The sequence below is a fragment of the Bactrocera neohumeralis genome, chromosome 4 (assembly GCF_024586455.1).
Source record: "Bactrocera neohumeralis isolate Rockhampton chromosome 4, APGP_CSIRO_Bneo_wtdbg2-racon-allhic-juicebox.fasta_v2, whole genome shotgun sequence".
NCBI lineage: Eukaryota > Metazoa > Arthropoda > Insecta > Diptera > Tephritidae > Bactrocera > Bactrocera neohumeralis.
In genome coordinates this window covers 63,167,761-63,183,178 of record NC_065921.1, presented here as the reverse complement: position 1 = coordinate 63,183,178, position 15,418 = coordinate 63,167,761, and the positions used below count along the sequence as shown (strand labels likewise).

The following is a 15,418-nucleotide window of genomic DNA, read 5'->3' as shown; positions in this document are numbered from 1 at the left end:
CTTGACGCAAAACTTGCGTGTCATTCGCCTGTTATCAGTCGAAATGCTCGAACGAGTCCTTGAAAATTGGACATTTGAAAGAGTTAATCTTCAAAAAATAAATGCCAAAAGATGTTCTTTCGGATGAAAATAAACATTCCCCATTAGATTTGAAGTTTCTGCGTTTTTTTAAGTCGGGAACCTCGAAATGGATCACCCTTTTTATATATTTTATATCATAACCGAAAGTGTAACTTATAAATATTCAAACAAAGAACCAGGAACTAACAGGGTATAGTGATGCAAAAACTTCAAACCTGTAGAAACCAGAGTTACCACCAACAACATGATTCCACATTTATGTATGTATCTTCTTTATTTTGATAGTACTGTGGCTTGATGAGAAATTTCTTCAATGACAGCTTGACACGTACCAAAATGGCTCTTCAGAATTTTACTTTTGAGATACCCTCAAAGAAAAGTGTTCATTAAGATCAGGTGGTTCATTACCTTACTTCTTTTTCTAACTTCTGCTAGAGTTGAATGATCGATACATCGATAATACTCGCATATATAATACATAGCTATTTTTGCTGACTGATTATTGCAGCGAAAGGAAACGTAAACGAATTTTGGGGCCACCCTATTGTAAACATATACATATATGGTACACATACATACTTTGTCTGATTCCTAGGTATACCAAAATATTATTTTATTTTTGTATGATTTTTAAATATGAAGATAATAACATCAATATTTTCGAATTCCATTAATATATTTTTGTAAATCGATGTGATCAAAATGTTCACGATTTTATGACTTAAAAATTTCGAAACTTGTGCATGCATACACATAAATATTCAAAATTAATTGAATTCGACCAATGCAATATATAGTTTTCCTCAAAAACAAAAAGTATTTATTCATTTATTTTGGTTCAGCGCTTTTCAAGTATGTTTTTCTTTGCTCTTCATAGTTCATATACAAATAACAAGTTATTAAATATATTTCTAGCACATTACAATATATAGTATGTATATACATTATACGTAATATATACATATATACAAGTGTAATGAAATTATAAATGTTTCCATCTGTTTTTATTATATAAAAGAATATTCTAAAAATTTTAAAATTTTGCGAATCAAAAAGTGCATATTTTCTTGAGAAAATACATACAAAGCAAGTAAGAAAGGGCTAAGTTCGGGTGCAACCGAACATTTTATACTCTTGCAACTTGCAAGAATCAAAGCCAGGAAAATACTTTAAGGTGTAAAACCAATCATATAGAGTACATTCATATTATATATTAGTTATGTAGGGGCTAGGCCAAGTTTTCGCTCAAATTTATCCATTTTAGGCACTAAGGTACACTGATATGAATAAAACACGTTTTTTTTATATTCATTGGGATAGCTCACATATTGGCCAATATATGCGGTACAATATCATCCCGAAGTTTGAAAATTTTTATATTGGGTATATGGGGGCTAAGGGAAGTATTGGTTTGATTCAACTCATTCATTTATATATCCCAGGCATTGACCGACATTTTCACTCAAAAGTTAACTATAGGTACCGTGGCCCAAATATTCGGTACCTAGGGACTTCAATAGTTTTTATTGGATTTAAACAATTTTCGGTCATAAGGTGGCACATACTAAAGATATTATTCTTGCAAAGTTTTATACCGTTATATTAATTTCTTATTGATTTGACCAGGATGACGAGAAAAGTTGAAGTTTGAGTACTTGAAACTGAACGATTCAAGTGAAATTTAAAATTGTGCTATATGGGAAGTATGCGTGGTTGTTATCCGATTTCGTTCATTTTCACGCTGTAACATAAGAATCGGCCTCAACACCCGCGCCGTTAGTTCTGCTTTCTCCAGACTGGACAAGGAAGCACAGAAAATGGGTCTGGCAGTGAACGACGGCAAGACGAAATATCTCCTGTCATCAAACAAACAGTCGTCGCACTCGCGACTTGGCTCTCACGTCACTGTTGACAGTCATAACTTTGAAGTTGTAGATAATTTCGTCTATTTAGGAACCAGCATTAACACCACTAATAATGTCAGCCTGGAAATCCAACGCAGGATAACTCTTGCCAACAGGTGCTACTTCGGACTGAGTAGGCAATTGAAAAGTAAAGTCCTCTCTCGACGAACAAAAACCAAACTCTAAAAGTCGCTCATAATTCCCGTCCTGCTATATGGTGCAGAGGCTTGGACGATGACAACAACCGATTAGTCGACGTTACGAGTTTTCGAGAGAAATGTTCTGCGAAAGATTTATGGTCCTTTGCGCATTGGCCACGGCGAATATCGCATTCGATTGAACGATAAGCTGTACGAGACATATGACGACATTGACATAGTTCAGAGAATTAAAAGACAGCGGCTACGCTGGCTAGGTCATGTTGTCCGAAATGACAAAAACACTCCAGCTCTGAAAGTATTCGACGCAGAACCCGTTGGAAGGACAAGTGGAGAAGGACCTGGCTTCGCTTGGAATATCCAATTGGCGCCACGTAGCGAAAAGAAGAAACGACTGGCGCGCTGTTGTTAACTCGGCTACAATCGCGTAAGCGGTGTCTACGCTAATTAAGAAGAAGAAGAAGAGCATAAGAATGTAAGAAGAATGCCACGTACAAAATTTTGCAGAAATCGGTTTGGTCTGGTCTCGTCTATCATCAAATTTTCACACCAGCTCCCATAAAACTCTCTCATACCGTCTCGGTGGTAAATTTTTTTGTTTATGGAACATTTAGTTATTGATTTATCGCGCTTTTAGTAGTTTTTAACAGTACCGTTGTATGGGGAGTGAGCGGGGTTATACTCCAATTTCATCCATTTTAAGTACCACTTTTTCAAAAAAAATTTTCACAGATGCCCCTTGCTACTGCGATCTCCTGTGCCAAATTAGACTTTTATATTTTAATTTAGTGATTAGTTATGGCACTTTCTATGTTTTCGGTTAATGGCGACCATCTAACAACTCGTAATTATTTTTGTACTTAGAAACCTATATACAATGTTTAACTCAAGTTACAGCTTGCACAATCGGACGGACGGACAGACAGACAGTCAACAGGATTTCAACTTTTCTCGTCATCTTGATCATTTTATATATATAATCCTTTATCTATCTCGCTTAGTTTTATGTGATATGTACAACCGTTAGGTGAACAAAACTATAATACTTTGTAGCAACTGGTTGCAGGAGTATAAAAATAAAGGGACTCATGCATACATACGGGCATACGAGTATGTGTAGTATATGCAGTAATTATTGAGCACTTTTCAATTACGCCGCTGTTAAACTTTTTTCACAATTTTTAATTTAAACAATCTTCTTCTTTTTATCGCATACTTTTTAGCTGTAACTATAATTATTATCACAAAATCTCAGTTATAATTATTTAGTTTACTTTTATGGTGAGCTTCAACTATTATGGCATTTGCGTGGGCGTACCACAAAGTACCTTGGCTAATCCATAATCGTAAGTAATTTTAACTTTAATTTAATAATAACTTAATTAAAATACAACTTTATATACAATTATGTACATACATTGAACGTTCGCTGTGGGCTTATGAACGCTTTTCATTTGTTGATCATCATATATGAGTTATACAAAACAATACAAATATTTATCTAAGTCCGACCGATTTTAAGATTGATTTGGATTCACCATTGAAGGTGGGCTTTGATTTTACTACTCAACAAATCTGAAGGAAAAATTTTAGAGGTTTGTGGGATATTTGTGGTGTCCTGAAATTGAGTTTAAACATTTTCTATAACGTACAACTAGTAATTAGTGTTATAAGAGTTTAATAAAGAGTAACGGGTCACAAATAAAAAAAAAAAATCCCAAACTTATTATTTTGAATTCTTGGAACGTTTTTAGGCTATCGCGCTAGTAACCTTAATTTTAATTCCAGTTCCACTGAATGGCACTCGTGCACTCACGCATTTGGGTATAATGGATTTGACTACTAACCAATTCTAGCATCTCTGCTTCCATTCCACAAACATTAAAACCTACCTTCGTAAACAGTTTTAAATATAATTTTCGTTATGTATTGAATAAGAATCAAAAACCAGAAATCATAATTTAAATATTACGCGTTTGAAATCACGTTTTCACTACTAAAACAGGAAGAAAAGTTGCCACAAATATTTTATATAAAATTTTCGACGATTAATAAACGAATGCTTGTTTAGTTAAGGCACATTTCTTGAAAATCATCACTTGTGTGCTTTCATTTCTCGACATACAAACATATTACCTTGATGTGACGTTACATATACCACGAATTGGTTATCAAATTTTTGTAGACACAAGTATTAAGAGGCCTTACGCGACTTACTACTAAAATTTAATAAGCCTACTCACTTAGACACTTTGATGTGTGTAAGTACCGGCAGATTTGCTAGACTTAAAAATATTTGTTTTTCAACGGTTAATACTTTGTTTTTTTAATTTGTGAGTAATTTTTAGATACAATTTTTACAGATAAAATAATTCGTGCTTATGTAATTAGTTATTTGACTTTTATTTCACTTTTTGTTATATTATTTTTGTATTGTTATTGCAACAAATTATTGAAATTTCGCATGTTTAGCGCAATTATTAACGCTTAAATTTCTGTATTTTTGTATCTCTAAATTGTAGATTTAATACACTTTTTGCATACACGGTGAATAATATATAGCATATTGTTTGCGCTTATTAAGTAAATTTTTGTTGTAACAAATTAATTAAATTTTTACACTTAGCCACACTACATATAAATATGTGTACATATGTACACACATATAAATAAAATTATTAGACTATTTACATTAGAATACGGTACGATCATTTTCGATGAATCACTTGATGCGAAACAAATCGAAAGAATTTAATTCAATTAATTGATTAAACCGCCAAATGGCACAGTATGTCGGTCAAAGTAGATCGGAAATATACATTCATACATACAAACATTTCTTTAGCACTACTATTGAATACTTATAAAAATGCAAAATATTCACGCTAAATAATATTTTTTTTTAATTATTTTTGAATTCGCCAAATTGGCATGCAAATGATTATCAACGTAAGACGGAATTAGCAATAACTACATACACAAGCACTAAACACTGAATAGTGGGCACGCACACTCCGGTGCTTGGAACGAACTCGTCCAACGGCGTCGCTGCTCCAAAACGAACTAACCAACATAATTTCAACATTGCTGGCGAGTAGGTGCCATGGTTGTTTAGTTTTCTATAGTAGCGTTTTGTTTCATTATTGACGGTAGATTGCTGCATTGTTGTTGTTTTCTTTATTAGTGGCTTAACCCTCAAACCTTGGCCATACCATAAGTGCCATTTTGCTGGAGTTTGTGATAGCAGGGCGCATCCAGAAGAGGGTTAGACAGGCTAATCACTATTTAAGCAACTATACATATAAACATATATATATATATATACATGTTTGCATACATACACATATATAATTATCAAAGTAACAGGTAAAAATCTAAACTTTTTTTGTCTCCGCACTATATAGATTGTGGCACTCCGATAACACTTATCTTCCGCAAGTTGCTTGTGTAAAACTGAAGCTTTCTACGGGCGAAAGGGTATGTATGTATATTTGTATTTTTTTATCGACGCACCGGTTAACTTTTAACATTGTTTACTGTCACGTTTGTACAACGGTTGGTGCTCCACGGCGTATACGCATTGATAAGAGCAAACTTTATTTACACAAACAAAACTGTTTATTCACGCAACAACACCAATCATTTTACCAAAATTTCCCAATGCACAGTATTATGTAAGGGTGCAATTATTTTTCGTTGTTGAATAAAAATTTGGCATTTTTAGAAATTTACTATGCATATAAATATTTTACAACCATTCCTGAATTGGTTTTTTCTTACAAATATTTGTAAATGTGTACAAGCGCTATACATAGGTATATACAAATGTAAACGAGTACAAATTTCGTTTCAGCAAAATTAGAAAACAATATAGGAAAATAGCATGCATGCTATTTAATGCTTAACTGAAATTCTAATTTTTGAATTCAAAAAAATTTTGAGGTTAATTTTTATCTAAAATTTACGATAGATTCAATTTATCAATCATATTGTAATACTACTGTGCCCAAAAAATAAGGTGACATTGTATTTATTTTGAAAATTCTTTATTTATTCTTCAAATCAATTTCATCCCCTTCAAAGTAATCCCCTCCCGATGCAATGCACTTATGCCAACGGATTTTCCAATCTTCGAAACACTGGTTGTAGTCACTTTCCGGGATGGCCTTCAGTTCCGTCTTCGCTGCGGCTTGAATCTCCTCTATCGTTTAAAAACGGTGCCCCCGGAGCGGTATTTTGAGCTTGGTGAACAGCCAGAAGTCGCACGGCGACAGATCAGGTGAATACGGTGGTTGCGGAACGATATGGGTTGAGTTTTTGGCGAAATGATCACGAATTACGAGGGCAGTATGCATAACGCATAACGTTCAAATAATATTCCTTGTTGACTGTTTGACCGGTTGGAAGGAATTCATAATGCACAACACCACGATAATCGAAGAAAACAGTCAACATGACCTTGATTTTTGAGCGACTTTGGCGCGATTTTTTTGCTCTCGGCTCTCTTTTGGCACGATATTCGCTCGATTGATCGGTTGTTTCGGGGAAGTAAGCTTGGATCCTAGTCTCATCGCCAGTTATAATGCGTCTCATGACACCCTGGTAGTCGGAAAGCATCGTTTCACACACTTCAACGCGACGCCTTTTTTCCAAAAATTCAATGTTTTCGGTACCAGTCGAGATTTGACGCGCTTGAGGCCCAAAACATCCTTCAAAATGGTTTTGGCTGAGCCTTTCGATATGCCAACTTCATCAGCAAGGTCTCTAATTGTTAATCGACGGTTTTTCAACACCAAATCTTTGATTTGTTGAACGTAAGCTTCGTCGGTTGAGGTTGATGGTCGCCCTGGACGCTCTTCGGCTTCGACACGTTCACGGCCGGCTTGGAACTCACTATACCACTTGTAAACATTTTTTTTAGACAAAGCTCATCACCAAAGGCTTTCTGCACCATCCTCAACGTATCCGCAGCAGAAAATTGATTCCGTAAACAAAATTTAATGCAAATTCTTTGCTCAACAAATTTCGACATCGCAAAAAACGAAAAACTCAATTTTAGCAGCTCACAAAACGACACGTATCTCAAACACTAATGAATATTTTGACATGAAATTTGACATAAATGTGACTGACAGTACAACCAACCTAAAAAAAAATAATTCTCCAAATCCTTCGACGCGCGCAGTTTAAATTTAAATGTTTAGTAATACATTTTCAATGCCTTTTAACATAATAAAAAGAACTTAATTATTGTTTTTTTTACTGGCGTAGACACCCCTTACGCGGTTATAGCCGAGTTAAACACAGCACCCTAGTCGTTTCTTCTTTTCGAAATGTGGCGCCAATTGGATATTCCAAGCGAAGTGTTCTTCTCCACCTAGTTTTTCCAACGGAGTGGAGGTCTTTCTCTGCTTCCCTCGGCGGGTACTGAGTCGAATACTTTCAGAGCTGGAGCGTTCATTTACGAGGCTGACATTGTTATTGCTGTTAATACTGGTTCCAATATAAACGAAATTATCTACGACTTCGAAGTTACGACTGTCAACAATGACGTGGGTGCCTAGTCGCGAGTGCGGCGACTGTTTGTTTGATGACAAGAGATATTTCCTCGTTCACTATCAGACCCATTTGCTTCGCTTCCTTATCCATTCTGGAGAAAGCAGAACTTAAGGCGCGGTTGTTGAGGCAAATGATATCAATATCATCGGCGTAAGCCAGCAGCTGTACACTCTTATAGAAGACAGTACCTTCTCTGTTTAGTTCTGCAGTTCGAATCATTTTCTTCAAGAGTAGATTGAAGAAGCCACACGAAAGGGAGTCGCCTTTTCTGTTAGTCTATATGATTGGTTTTACACTTTAAAGTATTTCCCTGGCGTTGATTCTTGCAAGTTGCAAGAGTATAAAATGTTCAGTTGCAGCCGAACTTAGCCTTCCTTGCTTGTTTATCTTATCTTTCTAACACCATACGTATATAGCATAATATAGCATGTATACAACGCAATATACGGATTACTAAAACCATTTATTTCAAAAATAATAGAATTCTTATTACTAGCCCTATTATAGATTATTAGGTGTATCATTTTAAGTTTTTTTTATTTATTTGCGAACACTTGAATTTTTTTTGTTCAAAAACAAATTCCCTGAAAAACTTGTCCATTAATTTTGACTTTAAGTACTTCCTTTTCGATTTTTCAAGTCTGAAAGAATTGAGCAAACGGCTGGTTTTATCGAAAAACTTCCGAAATAAAAGAAGAAACAAATTGATATAAAGTTATTGAATCAAGTTTTAAATACAAAAATTTATATGTTTACTTTGTTTTATTAAATCGTTTATTCATATCTCCGAAACAAAGCAGTTTATGGCATGCTCGTTTCGACCGTTTTTGTCCGAAATTTAATGTAATTTCTACAACTTTTTTTTATTTGTAAGTTTTTCTATAAAACCAGCCGTTTACTTAATTTCTTCAAAAATATATGAAAAACGTGAGCAATTGAAAGGAAGTACTTAAAGTCAAAATTAAGGCCTCAAATTTTCATAGAATTATTTTTCATTAAAAAAAAGAACAAAATTTTCATGTGTCCGCAAAGAAATAATAAAAGATTAAAAACAAGAAAAAATGTTAACTTCGTCTGCACTGAAGCTAATATACCCTTCACAGGTGCATTTCTTTTAGTAACTATGTGTTCAGTTTGTATGGAAGCTATATGCTATAGTAAACCGATGTGAACAATTTTTTCGACGATTATATGATTACCTTAAGCAGTAATCCATGTCAAATTTCGTGAAGATACCACGTCAAATGCGATAGTTTTCCATACAAGCCCTTGATTCCGATCGTTCGGTTTTTATGGCAGCTATATGCTATAGTGAGCTGATCTGAACAATTTCTTCCGATATTACATTATTTCATTCAGTTTGTATGGTAGCTATATACTATGTATAGTGATATGAACCATTTCTTCGGAGATTACATTGCTGCTTTAGAAAATAATCTATACCAAATTTCGTGAATATATCTTGTCAAATGAAAAAGTTTTCCATACCAGCACTAGAGTCCGAGAGTTCAGTTAGTATAGAAAAATTTCTTCGTATATTACATTATTATTTTAGAAAATAACCTTTGCCAACTTTTGTGAAGATACATTGTCAAATGTGAAAGTTTTCCATACAAGAACTTGATTCCGAATGTTCAGTTTGTATGGCAGCTATATGTTATAGTGGTCCGAAATCGGCAGTTTCAACAAATGAGCAGCTTCTTGAAGAGAAAATGACGTTTGCGAAATTTCACGACGATATCTTAAAAACTGAGGACTAGTTCGTATATACATATATAGACGGACAGGCAGACAGACGGACATGGCTAAATCGACTTAGCTCAACGTACTGATCATTTATATGTACATATATAGTATACTTTATAGGGTCTCCGACGCTTCCTTCTGGGTGTTACAAACTTCGAGGCAAACTTAATATACCCTGTTCAGGGTATAAAAATGAAAAGCCCTATCATACACACATAAGTTTAGAGGAAAAAAGATACTGCTTTACTTTTTATGGTAGTGTTACTCTCGCCTTCTCAATCGCTTGAAAAGGTTTATCACGTTTACTCGTTACACCTTTCGTACAACGGCACTTTTATAATAACCATCGTACATTTTATCAGCTTATTGAGCACAAATTGTATATCATAAATAGTTGATAATATTACCATATTATATTAGAAGAACGGCGACAATGAAGCGACGAGCTTGATATCTAAATGTTATACTATATATAGATTTATAGTCTGCACTCAAGTTAATGGCTTACTTCAAAAATAGTTATATGAACCTGTCATATATTTCGCATTTAATCGGTGGCACAGTGTCGCAGTGTTTTAAAACTTTCAAGGCATGTTAATGTATGTTTCATTATAAAAGTTATATTAGTTGATACTACAGAGATTATTTGTCACAACAATATAGCATTAACACATTGTAGTGCAATATAATTTCTTAAAATATTGGCTATTCAAATTTTCATTTGAATTATTTCCATTTTCCATGTTCTTTAATTTTTTTATTTTACATAACAAAAAAATAGTATATAATAAAATTTTATTATATATTAGGTTGTCAAATATCTCCCTTCCCCCTTTTTGTCTTGTCATGTATAAAGCGCTAAAGAGCTCGTATCTGGCAATACAATACATCTTTGAAAGGTTTGAAAAGTGATTAGTTTAGGTATTGCGTTCAACTGTTATAGACGTGTAAACATGGAGCTCACTAACGCCGAAATTCGCGCTATTTTAAAGTTTCCTTCGTTAAAGGCAAATCCGCTAGAGAAACGTTCCGTGAGATTAATAGTGTTTTGGGGGATGTTACTCTATCACTTCGAACTGCGGAGGAATGGTTTCGACGATTCAGAACGGGTGAAAACGATACCATGGATAAGCCAGCTGGCGGAAGACCTGTGACGACGAATACCGATGAAATCATGGAAAACATCGAGTTAGACCGGCATGTGGCATCTCGTGACATCGCCCAGAAGATGGGAATTAGTCACCAAACCATTTTAAACCATCTGCAGAAGGCTGGAAACACAAAATAACTGAATGTTTGGGTGCCGCATGATTTGACTCAAAAAAATCTTCTGAGCTGAATCAACGCCTGCGATATGCTGCTGAAACGGAACGAACTCGACCCATTTTTTTTTCGAAGGCCGGTGAATTGTCTTAAATAGTGGCCAAGCCAGGATTGACGGCCAGGAAGGTTTGGCTGTGTGTTTGGTGGGATTGGAAGGGAATCATCCACTATGACCAGCTCCCATATGGCTTTCGCTTAATTCTACCGTCTACTGCGTATAACTGGACCGCTTGAAGCAGGCGATCGACCAGAAGCGTCCAGACCACACACTTCGTTGATGACTCGTCAGAAGCTACGGGAGCTCGGATGGGAGGTTTTATCGCGTCCACCATATAGCCCGGACATAGCGCCACGTGATTCCTGTCCATGGCGAACACCCTTGTTGGTGATGAGCTCAAAACAGGCTTGTGAAAAGTGGCTGTACGAGTTCCTCGCAAATAGGGAGCGAGGCTTCTACGAGGGGGGTATTATGAAGTTGCCATCTAGATGGAAAAAGATTATCGAACGAAACGGCGCATTTTTGAACTAATTCGATCACTGTAAAACTTTTAATAAAGCATTGAATAAAAAGCAAAAAAGTGGAAGGGAGCATTTCACAACCTTACATATACATAGGCAATTATACAATAAATTCATAAGCATAAAAGAAAACACAGTCTTTCAGCTACGCTTTTAAATTTATTTATTAGTCATTCTAGTAATGCAGATTAAGTAGCCCGCTACAATTGAAACATTTCAATGTATCATTTATACATGGTATATACTTACATATGTATGTATGTAGGTCGACAAAAATATTTATGAGAGCAATGCAAGCTTATACAAATATGAATGATTGTAAAATATTTTGTGATAAGATAAGCAGGGCAAATGCCTACATACAAATGTAAGTATATAGTATAAACGTAAGCATTCACAAAACAACCAAATATATAGCACAAATAATAGTTATCAACACTAAATTACTTGGCTTAGTTGCGGTCTTGTGAAAGTAGGTGCAAATCGACATCATGCCTACATATGTACATCCTGGGTACATACATATACACATACTGTATGTCTGCTAAACGAATGTTTATCGCATGCAACAGTGATGCCGGCGTCGATAACGAAAATTATTTTTACGCATATGAAATACATAGATGACTAAATACTTTGCCATTAGGTGTGTAAAATACATACATACATATGTATATAGCTGTAAATCACAATCATGTACAGACTGCCAAATTGTGTTTTAAATATACAAATATTATTTACATACATCTATAAATACAATTTTGTTCATTAGCGCCCGATTTAAGTGGAACAGTTTGAAATTTGAACTTTTTACTCTGACATTTCATTGGACTATACGATCTTATAACATACATAACTAGTATATACATATGTATGTACACTCATTGTGAATTCAGAGGTGAATGCTAGAGTAAAATATAGAAATATGTAGATATACTTAAGCAAAACTAAAATGTACATATGTACATACGTATATACCATAAGTAAAATGACTTATATATATACACTACATAAATATACATCTATAATATATAGTATATTTAAATTTTTTATACATAAACTATGTACTATTTGTTTGTGTTTATTTATGATTTAGTAACGAGATTGACAAGAAGGTTGTTTTGGTATAATCGATTACACATTCCTTGAAATGTGGTTTGAGACAGCTTTGATGAGATGAGCTGTAGTTTGTTAACCGTGCCGGATAGTTGTGACGTATTTATGCAATTCACGTTTCATTTAAATCGTTACAGTAACAGCTGACGATCGTAAAAAACAAACGTGACATTTCGCATTAGCATTGACATTTCTCAATGTGCAAAAACTAATATAAATAATAATTTTGAGCAGTACGTATGTATCAAAAAAAATAAAATGATTATTTTATACAAAAATGTGGACAATAACCAAAAATAAAATTGAAATTAAAAAGATGCATTTATTTTAAATAAAAATGTACTTTGCTTTGAAAAGGGGTAGAACCCTCATTCATTTGTCAAAAAACTTCGTTGAGTGATTTATGGCTTCGTATATTCGTATATCATATACGTACTCTAATAGTATTGTAGTAGTAAATAATACTTATTTTTAATAAAACGGCATTGTTGAGTGTACTAATGTATATAGTATGCGGTGTATTTTTGTAACAAATAACGATTGTTTGTATGACTTAAAAATAATAAAGTTAGACGAGAAGAGAGAGTTGACGAATTGAAATCCGGGTGAGTGTCTGTCCGTGCAACATGTCATTTGAAAAAAATGGGCGTAAGTCGGCCCTCTAATAGGTATAATATACATATCTTTTAAGCCATTCACGCTACAACAAACAAAATAGTTTAAGGTATCTTTTTTAAGAGCCGCAAAAATGGATTAAATCGCACTATAACCCGCCATCGCCCCATACAACTATTTTGTTAGAAACTACAAAAAGTGCGTTAATTCAATAACTAAATACTTCAGAAACGTACAATTTTACACCAGAGATGGCACGTAAAGGCCATCAAGAGAAGACTTGTTGTCAGTTTTCGGAATTTTGGGCGTAGCGCCGTCCACATTTACATAAGTGAACTCGACCGATTTCAACTAAATTCGTTACGTAACATTATACTCGTACAGACAATGTCAATTAACGGTGTGAAATTGGGCGAAATCAGAAAAAAACCACGCCCAGTTCCCATACAACACAGTTTTAAATTCCATCTTATTCTTTTATTTCATAAAAATAACCAATTAATGTAAGCGAATAAAACTTTGCATAAATAGTGTATTCAACGTATTTCATCCTACGCCCAAAAATTGTCGAAATCGGACTATAAATTTTCAAGAAGCCAGATGCTAAATGTGTGGAACTCAGTGCGCTGACTATTTAATTATTGATAAAGCTTTTTTGATAATTATATATATATATCAATCCTTATCCTTATATCAAAAGTGTTTAGCCCCCATATACAAGGAGCGTTCCAAAAGAAACAACACTTAAGAAAAACAGAACAAATGTTTTTTCGGCAAAATCAATTTATTTTATTCAAAATAGTCTTCTGCTTCAATACAGTTTTTTGCAGGGTCCAAAAGCATGTCGAACGAGTGTTTTAGCTCGTTGGCCGGTATGGCCGTCAGTATGCCGGTGCAAGCCTTTTGAATGGCCTCTACGTCTGCATAACGCTTTCCTTTCATGGGCAAATGGATTTTTCCGAAAAGGAAGAAGAATTAAAAACAATGTGGGAATTAGGTTAAAAAAATTACATTACGCGTGACAAATTAACATTTGCATATAAAACGGCAATTTATATATGAACGTTTATGACTTAAACGGTATGCAACTAAATCATATTTTTGCCCTACAAATACGTTAAGAAGACTCGTCCGGTTCACTTGAATAGAGAATATGATGAATGAAAAAAACACGCTTTAGATATGTACATTCTAAAATTTGATTCAAAAACAGTTTAAAGTACTAAATATCATCTACTATATAATGTAACAAAAATATAGTAGGGCTAATATTTAATAATACAGTTCAAGCTTATGATTCTTAAAAGTTACACCCACTGAAAATGCGAGGTCAAACTTTCTATGCATATGCCTGAGAGTATGCAATAAATAATTCATATTAAATTATTATCAAAGGATCTAAGCTCCATTGAAAGCATTATTTTCAAAACAAGGCTTGGTAATTTTAAGTGTTTTATAGCTTCTTAGCTTTTTAAATTATAAACTCTCCATTTAAATATGTACGTGCACTTCCTTATGAATTCGAAGTGAATGCTAAACAATGTCAGTATATAAAATTGAGTAAGCGTATAAGATGGGTCTTCATATCAAACTATAACAAAAAATGCTCATGCTCAAATTCCGATCGCTATAGTGGAGCGATCCGAATAAATTATTTGAAGATCATAGCGATGCCTGATAATAATCTATACAAAAATTTGTGAAGATATCTGTACAAAATTTCAGATCGATATCTCAAAAACTGAGGCACTATTTCACAGACGAACATTTCTAAATCGACTCAACTCGTCGTGAAGATCTTTTTTAACATATATGTATGTATATACTTTATAAGATATTCGACCATTCTTTTCGAGTGTTAAAAATATCGTGACCCTATTCAGGGTATAAAAGGCAACAAAAATAAATTGTAATTTTATATCTATTTATATCACTCATGATATATCAAATATCATAGACTCAAGCCAACCAACTAACGACAGAAACCGCTTTCGTTTTCAGTGGCATGCAAATATTAGTATCTATTAATAGCTTTCTTCTAGTTTGTATACAGCTCGGCTATAGATCGGTTACTTCTAAGTCTATCATTGTGATGTGTTGTTACTCACGTTTATTCACTACAAATAAAGAGTGATCCGAGCAGTGGTAGTTGAAATAGAGATAAGAAACCTTATAATATAAATAGAAACGATTGTAGTTGATTCATTTCTTTCTGAGTCACTTGCTAGTGACTTGACTTTTTTGAATCGCTCACGCCATCAATAAAAGTGCCTCCTCATAGCTTGCAAACGTACTGCCATTGATTAAATATTTAATGAAGTTCTATGAGGATTGTTATATCGAATATCTTTATGATATAACTGTTTTTACGATGTACTATATAATATAACTATATTT

The 15,418-nt window shown here is 34.1% G+C and overlaps 1 protein-coding gene across 9 annotated transcripts in view; it reads right to left on the bottom strand.

Annotated features, from left to right (window-relative positions):
• LOC126755536 (uncharacterized) overlaps positions 1-15,418 on the bottom strand; it is a 52,394-nt gene that overhangs the window by 13,899 nt on the left and 23,077 nt on the right. Inside the window, exon 1 of one of the 9 annotated variants that reach the window (XM_050468177.1) lies at positions 5,122-5,196. The exons of the other annotated variants lie outside the window; for them this stretch is intronic. The gene's annotated coding sequence lies outside the window, so the exon portion shown is untranslated. Of the gene's footprint in view, positions 1-5,121; positions 5,197-15,418 lie in introns of those variants that run through there. 9 annotated transcript variants of the gene reach the window in all.